The 14,990-nt window shown below is 44.2% G+C and overlaps 1 protein-coding gene across 10 annotated transcripts in view; it reads right to left on the bottom strand.

Moving 5' to 3' along the window:
• The window catches only part of ZHX2 (zinc fingers and homeoboxes 2), a 74,620-nt gene that overhangs the window by 43,125 nt on the left and 16,505 nt on the right, over nt 1-14,990 (bottom strand). For 5 of the 10 annotated variants that reach the window (XR_014850241.1, XM_085053491.1, XM_085053492.1 and 2 more), the window contains exon 2: nt 221-275. The exons of 4 other annotated variants lie outside the window; for them this stretch is intronic. The gene's annotated coding sequence lies outside the window, so the exon portion shown is untranslated. Of the gene's footprint in view, nt 1-220; nt 276-1,331; nt 3,415-14,990 lie in introns of those variants that run through there. One more of the 10 variants, XM_085053486.1, reaches the window with a different exon arrangement.

Below are 14,990 nucleotides of genomic sequence, written 5' to 3'. Positions count from 1 at the left end.
GAGCCTCTCAGGGGGGGAAAAAGAAATCCACATTTCTTAGGCCAAGCAGACAGTGGAGAGCACTCACACACTGATGTCCCAAGGTACCACCACTGTGGCTTGCACTGGAAATACCCACAAAACATCTGCTGCAGCCAACACATTCCAGAATAAACTCTTTGGCTACTGGGAACTACTACAGAATGCCATCAAAATTTTACTTCTCCTTAAAGGGACTCACCTGCTGTGTCCCAAAGCTAAAGTTGGCTTTCCTCATTTTTGCTTTTTTTTTCCCCCTAAAAAAACAGGAGAGGAAGGTTTAGCTTCAGCAGCTGCAAGAGCAGAACTGATAGAAAAATATTCCCTTTTGGCAGTGGCTGTACACACACCTGAAAAACACTGTGCCTACAGGTCTGCAAGAATGGCTAAAGAGATAATAAACAGCCAAGGGACTGCTCTGAATAAAAGAAATACAAACAGCAAACCACCCCACAAGCCCCCCAGGAAAAGAGGCAAAAGCTTATTGATTGCTTCAGCAGAACTGTGACCACAACCTGCATTTTCAGCTCAAGCTGAAAGTATTTGGGTTTGAAACTACAGACTCCTATTGTCTGGCCTGAGGAAGGTTGGCTGATGAACCTAAAAGAAATCACTTGGAGCCTTTTGCTGCATCCCAGCAGGTTAGGTTGATATTTTTTTGGATCTTTTCAAAGGAAGATATGACTTGATTTCCTGAAAGAGCACACTGGCTACTGGAGGAGCTGGGAAGCCAGAAGCTATTACACAACCATAACCATATTTTAAGAGCTTAGGCTAGAAAAAGCTGCATGTTTATTCACAGATAAAAGGGAAGCTGCTTCCTGCTTTGCTCCGTCTAAGAGTAAGGCAAAAAAATGCTAGTTTCACTGAATTGTAAGAGAGAAATAAAACACATGGGATAGCTGCAGATTTTGTGCTATTTATACCTTCAACACTTTGGGACCCAGCAGGCCACCTTCTGCTGCCCTTCCTCCCTCTTTTGGGTTAAATTCTCCATTCTCACATGGTAGGCTTAGGATGAAGCTGTTTCTGTATTTAATGGTTTAGTCTGGTTATCTTTTACTAAAACTGGTATCTGAAATCCTGTTTCTTCAGTGCTGCATCCAACACACAAAAGTGACCCTACAGCTTGCCAGCCAAACTAAATCCAAACCTATGAATAAAACACTTCCAAAGAAAAACAAAATCACCTCCAGTGCAACACAGCCCGGTCCTTCCCCTGATTTCAAATCTCTGCTTAGAACATTTAAGTAAAATAAATATATATATATGTGTGTGTATGGTGCTGTCGCTTCTTGGGATTGCATACTGACCCTCCCAATTTTTGGTACTTCTCCTAATGACCCAGCTGGTGAAGCTTCTGCAAGGATCTCCACTTTTGGAAACACAAAGCAGAAAGAAATCTTCAGGGTTATTAAATCCAATCCCCTGCTGTTGTACTTGTACTGCATGATCCTCTTCAGCAAGTATGCAAAAAGTTTCTGCCCCTCGTGGCTATGAGAATATGATTTGGGTTTAATGTAACAGCTCAGAAACAAGTTGGTAATATATGTGTGTATGTATATATATACACACATACATATTTCAGATCTTTCAAACTATTTCACAGTTTTGGGAGATCTGCTACTGCTTTTGAATGCTTGGAGTTAGGCAACAGTGAAATGAAGGAGTCACAAACGTTTCATACAGAAACATCAACTTTTTTCAACAGGTAGGTGATTATTAATGAAAACCCTTGCCTGAGTTTGTTTGTCTTGAGCATCCCTGCGTAGGCAGCTCCTGAGCAGCCTCCCACGGGGACATGCTTATTCCAAGGCAGCACAAGGCAGAAGCTTTCCTTGCCACAAACACCACTTCCCTGAAATGCATCTCAGTGCTGGTATCAGGCAAATTCAGACCAGACCTCCCCTCTGCACAGGAGGGCATTCATACAGCCATCATCATCTCACCTACATGAGCTGTGCCACTGCAACACCCGCAGAGTAATGGACAAGAGCTGGGGAGATCTCTATCTGCTGACTCTCATGAGGTGTCATGCTGAGTACAGGTACAGAACAGTTAATGGTGGTTTATGAGTTACCACACACCTCCTGCTCCACAAGAATTGCCTGTTTGTGTGTTTATGTGGCCCACAGCATGCAGTGAATAACTCCAGCTATCCCAGCCAATCTTCATTCTCTGCACACTGAGCAGGAGACTCAGCCACCAGCTGCTTCATCATTCTAGATGCTTTCCAAAAAAAGTAACATCTCATGGAAAACAAAACAAAATAAACAAAAAGGCTTTTAAATACTTGATAAACACCAGCACTCTACATGGTTTCTGCAACCCAAACATTACAGCACAAACCACCTGAAAATGGGATTATTTTGCTTTATTCATCATGGAGTTTTCCACAAAAAAGAGAGATTGTCGAGATATCTTTAGAGAGCTAAAAGGTAAATCTCAAGCTGCTGTTACAACAAGGAAGAGAAATAATGGTACTTTTTAGATGCTTGACAGAAAAGTTCCTTTGAGACTCTCTCAGCCTACAGAAATTATCAATTTTGCAAAAGCATATTTTACAGAGAGAAACGGAATTGGAAGCCCTGAAAGCACTTGCTTTCCCCAGCTGTGCTTGAGATGAAGGAAAGTAAACCCCACACTCCTCTCAAGTTCTGCTCCTGCAAGCTTGGTGGTTAAAACCCTGGGGTCAGCCAAGAGCATCCCCACAGAGCAGGTCGTGCCAATCCTCCACAGCTCCACCGGCTTTGGTGCTCCCCAACAGCACTGCTGGTGACCCATCAAATTGCCTGACTGCTCCAACGCCCAAAATTGGTGGTACAGGCAACAGGTCAGGAAAAACTTCCTTCACTAAGCTGATGTGCCCAGGATGTTGCTTTCCTTTGCCGCTGGCTCAGCGAGGCAGGAATAGGGCAAGCCCAGGATGTAGGGTGGGGCGCTGGCAGCCACCCACCACATCCCTGCTCCTCACTTGCTGGTGTTTGTATCACACCAGGCATTTATTAACTTTTCAGTGTAGCTTACACCTGTATTTCCCTAAAAACCACCATGATCAAAATTACCACCTTAGCAATCTGAATTACTTCTAACAGCAGACTAGGAATGCCTTCTATCGAATTAAATATACGCAGCTGTGCTGGAAATGGGGGGTTTGCAGCCTCTCGACTGCAGACTGTTATTACAGCATGATTAGCAGATACAAATGTTCTTGAAAGTCGTCTGTCTCCACACACTGAAAATCCCAGTTACACCAAAAGATCCCAAGAGCCCCAACAGCTCCTGGCTACTGGTTTAGTCCTCATTAAGTATGCACCAAACCTGGCAGACCTCAAGTACCATGTGCTAATGTGCTCATGAGAATCCTTGCCTTCAACACCTTTTCATAAAGCTATTAAAATTAACCCATCCCTGCCCACATCCCTGTGACTTAAAATACAACTGAGAGTTAACATTAAAAACCTAAATACACAGTGAAAAAGCCACAAAAAAACCTCAAAGTGCTCTGAGGTCTCTGCATAAAGAACACACACACTGTGTGGACACTGATGCTTGGAGTGACCACAGGGTATCTCCCACACCACTCCATCCACAGCGGTCTTATCCCTATCCCACTTGGCACTCAGCTGTCCTTCTCCAGCCTTTTGAACAAAGCTTAAAAATAGAGGGGTACTTCCACCCCACAGCAGCTGCTGCAGGCAGTCCCTGAGCTCCCTGGGAAAACCAGTGGTGTTGACCTGGAAAAGACAGAGCAGGAGGACCCTGCCAAGAGTCATCTTCTCCACCCTCACACGAGGTCCTTATCCATGCTGCACCATTTGCAGGGATCTGTGAGCAGAAGCTGTCTCAGACAGTCATTCCAAGGCTCCATCATTCTGGAGCTCTCCAGCCTTAGCCTCCTCCAAGAAAATTTCTACAAGCTACAGGCACGGACAAAAGCCCTCTTTGCAAATGCCTTCTTGATACTACCAGCTGCTTTTGGAAATATTTGGAAGCATAAAAATAAACAACGAGCAAATAACAGCAAAATAAGAGTAAATAAGAGCAAAAAACAAAATAGCTGTCTTTAAAAAAAAAGAAGGAAATTTCATAGGTTTAGGCACATTTTCACTGTGCAGCACTGTCCTAGAAACTATTCCCCCTCTCTTAGAGCTTCAGAAGATTTCAGGAAACATGTTCTCTATGAGCATGAAACTGATCTCATATCCCTCTAGGGAGAAGCAGGAGGGTGATAATCCAGGGAAGTGGATGGCTGAGCCAGGCAGCCAGGGCAGCCATCGAGGCCACCTTTGCCTGACTGTCACCCCCAGGGGACTGCTCCAACCCTTGGCTGCTCCAACAGGCTGCTCAGGGCCAGGATGTGCCCATCCATAGTTTTATTTGAAGCTGGTAAGAAGTGGTGTGGCTGCTGGCAGCAGCTGCAGTTGGCCTTGGCTGTAAGGTGAGACAGGGGCTGGCGAGGGTCCTGGCCTGGCTTGCCTAGCACTGGACAGACAGACAGACAGAGGGTGATTCTGCCACTTCTCATCTCAGTGCTCTCTTGAAAAATTTGCACACAAAACAACATTAACCCCACAGCCCCAGCACGAAGGGATGATCCCCTGCCTCTTCACTGAGGTCCTACAGCCTTTCTGCACATCACTTTCCATTGTTGAGTCTAATTCATTGGGAACCAGAGCACTGAACCAGAATGAAAGAGAATGGGAAAGCACTGCTCAAAGCGGATTATATTTACTTTTCAACACATCCCCCAGTTGCAGATGTCAGCACAGAGAAAGGTATATTACTTTCTTTCCTATCTCCTTAACTGTTCCTGGCTTCCTTCAACAAATCAAAGTGTTTTCTTGAAGGGTGAGAAATCTCAGTCTCGTACTATTTTAAATTGGCAGCAAGGGGTTTAGAGCAAGGAGAAGAATATTTGATCGCGTAAGAAAATTCAACCAAAGAGGGATGTCCTGTAGGGTTCTGGATATGAAAAAGTTCATTATTAATTTATTTGGCTTTTAGTAAGGTTAAACTTTTTCACATTATTCCTCTTAAACCCTGCATTTCAGATTCTAACCCTCTGGTTAGTTACCTACTTGCCCATAGTAATAAATGTGTCAGAAAACAGTAGTTGGATGCCTCCTCTGCCAGGGCCATGACTGAGAACTGTTTTCCAACACAGTGGTTGCTGCACTGCTGTTGGACATTTTTGCTGCCCAACATATGTACAGCAGAAACTTTTATTTTTAAACAACCAAGCAGTGGATTGTTAATCTGCTAATTAATTTTCAACACCATGGGATGTCCTCTTTCTTAGTCACAGAATCATTTATGTTGGAAAGAACCTTTATGCCAAATGTACCACTAAACCACTTCCCCAAGTATCCTGTCTACATGTCTTTTAAATACCTCCAGGGATGGTGACTTCACTGGACAGCTTGTTTCAGTGCCTGACCACTCCTTCTGTGAAAAACTGTTTGCTAATATCCAATCTAAAACTCCCTTGGTGCAACTTGAGGCCATTTCCTCTAATTCTGTCACTTGTTACATAGGAGAAGACACCAACCTCCACCTGGCTACAGCTTCCTTTCAGGGAGCTGTAGAGAGTGATAAGGTTTCCCCTGAACCTCCTTTTCTTCAGGCTAAACACCCCCAGCTCCCTCAGCTGCTCCTCATCAGACTTGTGCTCCAGGCCCTTCCCCAGCTCCACTGCCCTTCTCTGGACAAGCTCCAGTCCCTCAAAGTCCTTTTTGTAGTGAGAGGCCCAGAACTGGACACAGGATTTGAGGTGTGGCCTCACCAGCGTCACAGGGGGACTATCACTGCCATGGTCCTGCTGACCACACTGTTTCTGATACAAGCCAGGTGCCACTGCCTTCTGGGCCACCTGGGCACACACTGGCTCATGTTCAGCCACTGTTGACCAGCACCTCCAGGTCCTTTTGCCCTGGGCAGGTTTCCAGCCACTCTTCCCCATGCTTGTAGTGTTGCAGTCCCTGTTCAAATCCATCCAGGTGTCATACAAGTTTGATGGAGAGACATGGTATAAGTTGAAAAGTGGTGACAGAGTCAAAAATCACACACTCTTTCCACTACCCACCAAATACTCAAGCTCATAACAACAGCAGTGTTACAGTAGAAAAAAACAAAAGACAGAACTGAAGCAAACACAATAGGAAAAATGCTACCTCATATCAGCCCTCATGGTCTAAATCCATGTGGCAATTTATTTTTTGAAGGGAAGGATGGGGCTCATCCCACAAGGCTGCCTGTAAGAGCAGGCAGGTGGGAAAAGTGCTGTGAGCAGCAGCCCATCATCACAGCTCCACATATGGATGATGCTAGACTGCAGCCAGAAACATCACCAGCTATTTTCACTGCTTAGATCCACTGTCAGAGTGACACAATTCAAGGCCTCCCAGTAGGACTGTTAGGTTTGGCCTGGTCTCTCCAGTTTCAGCCTGATTTCCTCACCACATGACAGAGCCCAGCAGCAATCACTCTTTTCCCTTGCTCTTTATTCATTCCCTCTTTTGTTTCCCTCAACCCTCAAGCTGAAAAGCAAAAAAAACCAAACAAAAGGGAAAAAACAAGACTGATCAAGACCAGACAGTGACTACATTTTGCTGCCATGAAAATAAATACAAGAGGAAGGGGTTTCCCTTTTCCGGCTGTTTAGACCATTCCTACTTTTGGCTGCAAGCACCAAATTGCTGTGTTTGGCAAATTCCTGCGAAACACAGCAGCCATCAGTGCAAAAGTGGTGTAAGAAACAAAATGAGCACAAGGTATAAACATAAAGCTAAAAAAGCACTTTGCTCCTCTCAAATAATTGTATTTGTGCTTCATTCACTCATGAAGACCAGCACTGTTAGGTGTTACTGAGTCTCTTGTTTTCAGGGTGTCCATGTCCCTATACCTGGGAAGTTCAGTGGGATGTACCTGGGTCAGCAGCCCCTACACTTGTGCCAGGTGACCTATTTTCAGCTACAGGATATGAGGGAGCCACAGACTGTAGGAAAAGTTGCCTGGAGTTCTTTATATATTGCTATATGTTCCTGCTTGGTCCTGAGCTTCAGCTGCTCTCCTCACTGCAAGCTCCTGGAGCTCCTATTTGATGGGAGCATCTCCTGGGGCACGTTCCTGCCCACTGCACTTCTTCCAGCTGCAAAGCCCCAGCCCTGTTGCTTCAGTTTCACCATGCTCCAGTAAATGGAGCCAAAAGGGGAAAGTCTGCATACAATGAGCACTTAAAAAAATCGACTGACCCCAAAGACTGGGAAGGGTTGTGGAAATCCCCACAAAGCAGTTGCTTTTGTGGCCTTTTCTCCCCATCCTGGGGATAGACAACCCAGCCTGGGCACTGTGTCTGCTTATTCTGTTAAGAATCAGTAACTCTGGGCCCATCCTTCCCCTCCAGCTAGACTTTAACTTTTAAGGCCAAGAATACAAAGGGATGGAATTAAACTCCCCTACAGCTTGTCAGTCTTGGTGTCCCACAAATCTATCCTATCAATTTATCACCTTCACTGCACTGATGTCTGTATTGAACACTAATTTGTTATGCATCTGTGTACACAGCCCTGAACAGCCTGGGATGTTTCTGAAAAGCAAAGCAACACATGTTCACTGAATGTGTGACTCCTCAAGATCTAAGTCCTGTATTAGAAAAAAATTAAGATTTGGATCTGGCTTAGTTTGAGAAGTGTGCCCATGGGAATCTCATTAGGTTTAACAAGACCAAGTGCAAGGTGCTGCACCTGGGTCGGGGCAACCCCTGGTACCAACACAGGCTGGGGGGTGAGCAGATTGAGAGCAGCCCTGCTGAGGACTTGGGGTGCTGCTGGGTGAGAGGCTGGATGGGAGCCAGCAATGTGTGTTTGCAGCTCAGAAAGACAAACATCCTCAGCTGCATCAAAAGCCCGATGGGCAGCAGGTTGAGGCAAGTGATTTCTGCTCTGCTCTCGTGAGTTCCCACCTGCAGTGCTGTGTCCAGCTCTGGGGTCCTCAGCACAGGAAGGACATGGATCTGTTGGAGAGTGTCCAGAGGAGGCCACAAAGATGATTAGAAGGACAGAGCACCTCCTCTATGAGTAAAGGTTGAGAGAATTGGGATTGTTCAGCCTGGAGAAGAGAAGGCTTCAGGGTGACCTAATTGCAGCCTCCCAGTACCTGAAGAGAACTTACAGGAAAGGTGGGTCAAGAATATTTACAAGGGCATGCAGTGACAGAACAAGGGGGAATGGGTTCAAATTCAAGGAGAGTAGGTTTAGATTAGATATTATGAAGAAATTCTTTGCTGTGATGGTGGTGAGACACTGGCACAGGTTGCTCAGAGAAGCTGTGGATGCCCCATCCTGGGAAGTGTTCAAGGCCAGGCTGGATGGGGCTCTGAGCAGCCTGCTCTAGTGCGAGGTGTCCCTGCCCACAGCAGGGGGGTTGGAATGAAATGATCTTTAAGGTCTCTTCCAACCCAAACCATTCTATGATTCTAAGATTCTACTGGAATATATCTGGAGCACCAGATGCTTTTTACAGCTTTCTACATTGATTCACCATGGAGGACATAATTAGATTTCTGAGACAGAACCCTGCTACTACTTGGGATACACCTTTGCCACTCATTTCAGCAGAAGCACATTTGAACCATGGAAGATAAAGTGCAATTCACATCCTGCTGTGACGACTGTTCAAAAGAAATGCACTTTCACCTTTTAAAAATCAGACAAAATCAGATTTCATACAAACTTTATCTTATCCTTCCACATAACCAGCAACATGACATTAAATTTCTTCAGTCTCATGACATATTTAATGATGGGGAGAAAACCATACAAGTGCACACCCCTTTCTCCAGTACTCCTTGTTATTCTTCCAGAACAATTCTTCAAAGCTGCTGAGATCACTGTATGTTACCTCCTTTTTGAAGGATCAGATACATTGCATCAAAAAGCATGCAGGAAAAGTTCTAGGGCATGAAACCAATTTTTGTGCACTTTTATCTGGGTCAGCTTTTCTATTGATTCTGCAAATACTGTATCATTTTTTTAAAGCTAAGGGTTTTTTTAGTTTAAAAAGAGGAAAAAGAGAACATCAGAACTTAAGTCAAACATCCATCTGAGCCAAGGACTGGTTTTGTTGGGTGACTCCAAATCAAAAAGGTAGACATTTTTATAATAAAATCCAACTACCAGTGAAAGGGCATCTGGATCGACTTCTAAATTCAGTAAATGCCCATACTGCTTCTATTTTCATTAATACCATCTTTGCTGTTAGGTGTACAAAATTTAACAACAGCTGACAACATCTAAGAAAGCTAACATAAAACAAACACATTAAAACCACTCAGACACATGCATTACCATTAATTCAACCCTTCCTTTCTCTGCCCTCTGCCAAGTTTTCCTTCATGGTTATGAACTATTTGGCACAGCCTCCAGCTTTGCTTTATGTTGTTTCATCAACCCGATGTGTGACTTGAGGTGCTCTGAAATAGAAATAAGAAGTAAGAACTGGCCTCAGGTGACATCCTGTTCTAGGAGGAGATGACTTGCTGCAGACATCTTGAAGATCTTGTACCAACATCATCTGTACACATACATGGTACATGAAGGAGGGTTTCTTCCTCCTTCTAGCAGGATTCCTACCAACAGGTGACAGTTTGTAGTAGGGGCAACTCAGAAAATTTGCTTGCAAATTCAGATGACAGCAGAAAAAAGTAAATAAAGTAGTTGGGAATTCCAATTAGGCTGGTGAAAATAAAGAGCTAATGAACTGGCTTTCAAGTGCTTTTCCAGAATGGAATGCTTTTACTTCTGAGAGATGCTTTTTGCATATTTTGGTGGCAGTGTGATGCTGGGAACACCACCTCATTGTCCAAGAGCCTGATTATCAAGTGTTCTTCTGCTGGAAGCTAGGCGCCTGCTTTGAAAAGACCTTGCTTCATGGAGATCTGGGCACATGGCAAGAGAGGCTGTGCACTTCCAAGTCAGAGCTCAAGAGGGGTCTGACTAAGATGAGCCTTTATTCCCTGGCTCTGGGACACTTGTCTGGCATGCTCAAGATCCAGAGGATGGTCTGGACAGATCCATCAACCTTTTTATATTCACTTTCCTGGTCTGGACAGCTGGGATGGAAAGATGAGTAATCATTGTGACACAAACAAAACCCCCAGCCTAACTGATTTCTGATATGCAAATGATTAAACCCCAACACTTTCCCACCATGATTTTACCCAATTAAGCTTTGTCTTCATTAGGGACACCGTGCCAGTCCTGCACTAGGATGCTGGATGCTGCCTTCAGCATTGCACATCTATAACCAAAGGATTGCAGACAAGCGAGCTGCCCTTTCTGCAGCAGGGCTGGAGGTCCCTTTGCTCAAGGATGGCCCTCCTTCCAAATTCCCACCCTGCTGTACTCCATCCACGGCCCAAGTGCAGCTATTAATATACTTCTAATTGCAGGAATTATTGCTCTGCTACACTCTGTCTTCTCTCTTCCCCCATGCATTAACTGGTTGCTTGGAGCTCTGCAATCTTTCAAAGAAAATGCTTTGAAAAACAAGACTGAGAAGGCTCATGTTAAATTGGGAAATGAGCACGCCTTGCTGGCTACCCTGAGAAACTAGGACAGGCTTCTCTCGACCAAATCTCCAGGTATCTCTGAGGCAGTAACAGTCGGCACAATTCTTAAAATACGCACAGGCTGATTAAAGGCTGGCTTACAGCACTCACTAGACTTGCAGCATTAGTGCAGACTTTTAAAATCAAACAGACATAACGATTTATGAAAGAAACCTCCAAATGCAGGGATGCTTGCTGGACCCCCTTCCTTGCTCTCCCACCTCACAACACACCAAAAGCTCCCCTTGGGAAAGCCTGAGGTACCAAAGTGGGCATGAACAGAGGTATCCATACCTCAGATGTCAGTCCAAATTCAAACCAGGAGCTCTTTCAGTGTTAAAGGGGGTTTGTAATCCACACTTTTCCAGGGCTCCTACCCACCAGTCACAGTCCTGCTTCCTCCCTCGCTGGGAGATGCAGCACAGATGTCTGAGGGGAAAGTGGAGGGCTGAGCCAGGACAGCTGGCCACAAAGGTCGGAGGAGACAACTGCAGAGCAGACTTCAAAACAAATATCCCTTTCCAACAGGACACTGTCCCTGGAGGACAGGCTTTCACCTGTGTGCCACATCCCAGGCCCTCTCATTCACTTGCCTCACATTGCAAAAGGTTCATCAGTAGAGAGGAGCCGAGTGCTGCCCAGCCCTACACTCTACTCAGTGACCAAAAAAAGGCAGACTGAGTAACCAGCAAATATCTCCCCCTCTCTGTCCCAACAGGGAGAACAAGGACTGCTTCCCTTCTGCTGCCTTCCCCACCTTCCTCTCAAGTATCAGAGCACCCTTACACCAAAATGAATTTAATATGTTTTCATCCCCTTATTATGGATGAGGCAAAGCAAGACCAATAGCTTGGATTTATTTGTATTAGGTCAGTTTAAATTAAGGCAAGGTTGCAAATCTGGCTTTGTCATGCCCATTACTTGAGTGAGACCACCACACCCCAACAGCACCAAGTGCTGCCTGGTCACAACCACCACTGTGGCAGATGGTGGCCTGGCAGGGTATCACCCTGGCCATCCCTGTTGGCTGCCAGCTCTGTGCCAGGCTCAGGGCTGTGGTGCTGCAATGCCTGTGGGAGCAGGGTGGGCTCCAGCTTCCCTTGACACCCTCATCCTGCACTGACACTCACCCCAAACCTTGAGCGTGTACTCCAGCTGGCTTACTAACACCTCCTAATTTAAATATTTAGGCCACTTTGCCACAAATGTAGATGCTTTTGTTCCTCTGCTCTTTCACGTGGACTTCAATAAACAGGTTTTGGTCACCTGTCCCACAGGTTGTAATAGAGGGGACAGTTTAGCATCTTCAACAGAAATATCAGGCAAACAGGTTAATGTAAGAATGTTAATGTACAAATATGCTGAGCCTAAAAGGACTCTCGTAGATGAGATTCAGAAATGACAACAGGAAATATAGTCAGAGGTCACCAGAGAAAGCTACTGGTAATGCTCAAGTTTATACAGAATCATAGAATGGTATGGGTTGGAAAGAATGTTTAATTATGTATTAATTTCAATTAAAATGGACCTTAGTCAAATCCTCTGCATATACAAAACCTCTCAGTGAAGGAAACATCAGCTCTTAAGAATCTCCTATGAAGCAAATTAAGTAAACACCTTTAAACAAAGCTCAGCAACCCTCCAAATCCAGGCAGGGTAGTTACAGCTCTCTTTAGCCTGTCCTTCATGGGTCTTCAAAGCAGTCTGTGGAATCAGTCATAACTTTCTCATTTGTTCTTTGCAACACTATGACAACTTCGGAATAACTGGGAAGCAGCACAGCAGCATCAACTGGAACATCCTCCACGGTTCAAAGACAAACTGCAGTTTGGATTTAATTTGTATTTATATGGTTGTGTAGTCCAGACAAAATGTGTGGTCCAAGCAAAAAAAAAACATCCACAGTCTTCACTGCCTTCATTGAAACTCAGCCATATGCTCTCACACGTCCCACTGAAACCATCAGGACCCCACCTCAGCCCCAAAATCCCTTGGAGCACTCTGCCCTATGGGGAGCTCTGTAATGATCTGTTGAAAGATGAACAGCTCTCAAAAATTTTATTCTTGATGGAGTCTGTATTTAAAAAGTTTTTCTGCTGTCCACAGTGGAGTTTCACATTTTGTATGTGTGACAAAGCAGACATTGTGTTCAAGGAACTATAAATTCTGACTGCACAAAACTACCCTAAAACTACAACTTTGGGATTGGGTATTTGACCCCTCAAATCAAGCTGCTTAGATCTTCTCTGCTGCTAAAATAAAGGCAGAATTTTGCTCTGAAAGCTTCCTGTTGCTCCTCAGTTTGCAGCAGAGTTTAACTAGAGACCTGTCAAGTTTCTAGTCCACACCTCAAATAGCCTTGTCAACTCATAAAATCAGCAAGAAGCAGCCAAGGCAGGGTTTTGTTGTCAGGGAATGTAAACAAATAGCAGGCAGTGCTGTTCATCTATCTCAGGTTGGTGCATATAATTTTAATTAAAGCATTTATGTAAATACAGATGCAAATTAGGTTCAGTATAGCATCTGGCAAATTACTATGAAAGACCTGAGGCTACTGGCAAATTATCAGCATGAGCTCTCATGATGTGAAGGTACGAAATAGAGTCTTGGTCCAGACACTGTATATTTTATTTAGCTTAAATTGGCAGTAAAACACCATACTGATACATACAAAAGAAGTTAAATAGTCTTCCATTTGAAAAAAGAGCACTTAGGAAGTAAACCAACATCCTCAAAATTCATCCTATGCCTGTGTCTAGCAAGAAAAAACCCTCTTGCATTTCCGCAACACCTATCAAAGAAACTCAAAGCATCTCTGAAATGTTAATTAATCCATACTCTCCCCAAGGGATGTCTATTTTAAAGATGGTTATATGGAGCCTGCATTCATCTCTCGTTTGCCAAAGGCTCCCGGGGGAAAAGCCACAGAGATCGAATCTGGACCTTGGCCCTGCTCCTCCACGTTCTCATCACAAGTCTTCCTTCCACAAAAATCACAAGAACTCACTCACACCAAAGAGGTGTGAACCTCTCTGGCCTAGATATCACTGCCTCAAAGTAGTGTTAACTTCAAAACCTTGCTAAACTTGCAAAGGCGATTACATTACAAGAAAAATAAGGGAAAACAAGTCACAAGAGAAAAAAAAACCCACACTCACCATCTGAAAAGTGAAGGAATCTTTAGATCATGCTGAAAGGATATTATCTTTGGAAAATGAAAAGGTATGTTCAAGGTAATGTTCACAGCAACATCAGCATCAACTTCTGCTGACTATTTCTTCCCTCCAGGTGCAATTCCACCTTTAGGGCCTTGCAAGGGGAGAGCAATGTCCCTTCTTTCAGAGCCACCCAGTAAGACCAATAGCTCCTAAGGTTTTAAAGCAGACTTAACTTGATCAACATCAATGATGCTTAAGTACATGCTTAACATTTCCCCTGCAATACCCTTGTAAATTTCCCAGGGTAGGAAATCCCCACTGGTACTGAAAGAAGTGAAATTACATTTCCAATTTATTTGGAACAGATGCATTAAGTTCCTTGGAAACAATTGTTATTACTGGAGATGAAGAAAAGGAGAAGGAAACACACTATAGTTTGGAGTTACACAGGTACATTCACAGTTTGCCAAAATGTGACATACATGTCATATCATTACTATGACAACAGTGTTTGGAAGACGTGTTACTGGCATTTTGTAAGCATATGGTCATATACTGGCCCCTTCCTGTGCTCAAAATGAAAAACAAAACAGAGGGACAGCAGCTAAAGGCATGAAGCCACAGACTGGCCAGTTTGCATTCCTTTGCCCTGATAACAGTTATAATGACTGCACAGTCATTCAAATGCTTTGCTTATTGACTTATTTGTCTTTAGCATCTTGCGTCCAAAAAACCAGCAAGAAAAACTCCAAGAAACATATAGAAATAGCAAGTGTTGGTTTTGAACATTGGGACATCAGTGTGAATTCTACAGTAACTGTGATTTTGTGGCTGCAGGGAGAGTGTGGAAGTGGGGAACAAGAAATAGTGATGCAATTAAGGAAATGATACTGAGGCCACACCTCCTATTATCTGTTGGAACAGGCTAAATGCGAGGGCTTTATGCTCTTGGAAATTGGATATCCCTGCTTTCCACGGCTGTTAAGAGAACTGGTGCATATATATATATGCACATACATGTGTATATGTATATGAAACTTGCTGGAGAGCAGTTAACACTTCAAGCTTTGCTTCTCCATAGCATGTCTGCATCTTGAGTACTGGCACTAGCAAAATAATTTTCTGGGTCCTCTCTGCAGGAAGCAAAAATGCCAAGTTTCACTGGAGGAGGGGGAGGGGTCAAGACTGTTACAAAAGATGAGACA

Source organism: Lichenostomus cassidix, chromosome 2 (genome assembly GCF_008360975.1).
Source record: "Lichenostomus cassidix isolate B80296 chromosome 2, HeHo_3.0, whole genome shotgun sequence".
NCBI lineage: Eukaryota > Metazoa > Chordata > Aves > Passeriformes > Meliphagidae > Lichenostomus > Lichenostomus cassidix.
This window is presented reverse-complemented; position numbering and strand designations above follow the sequence as displayed.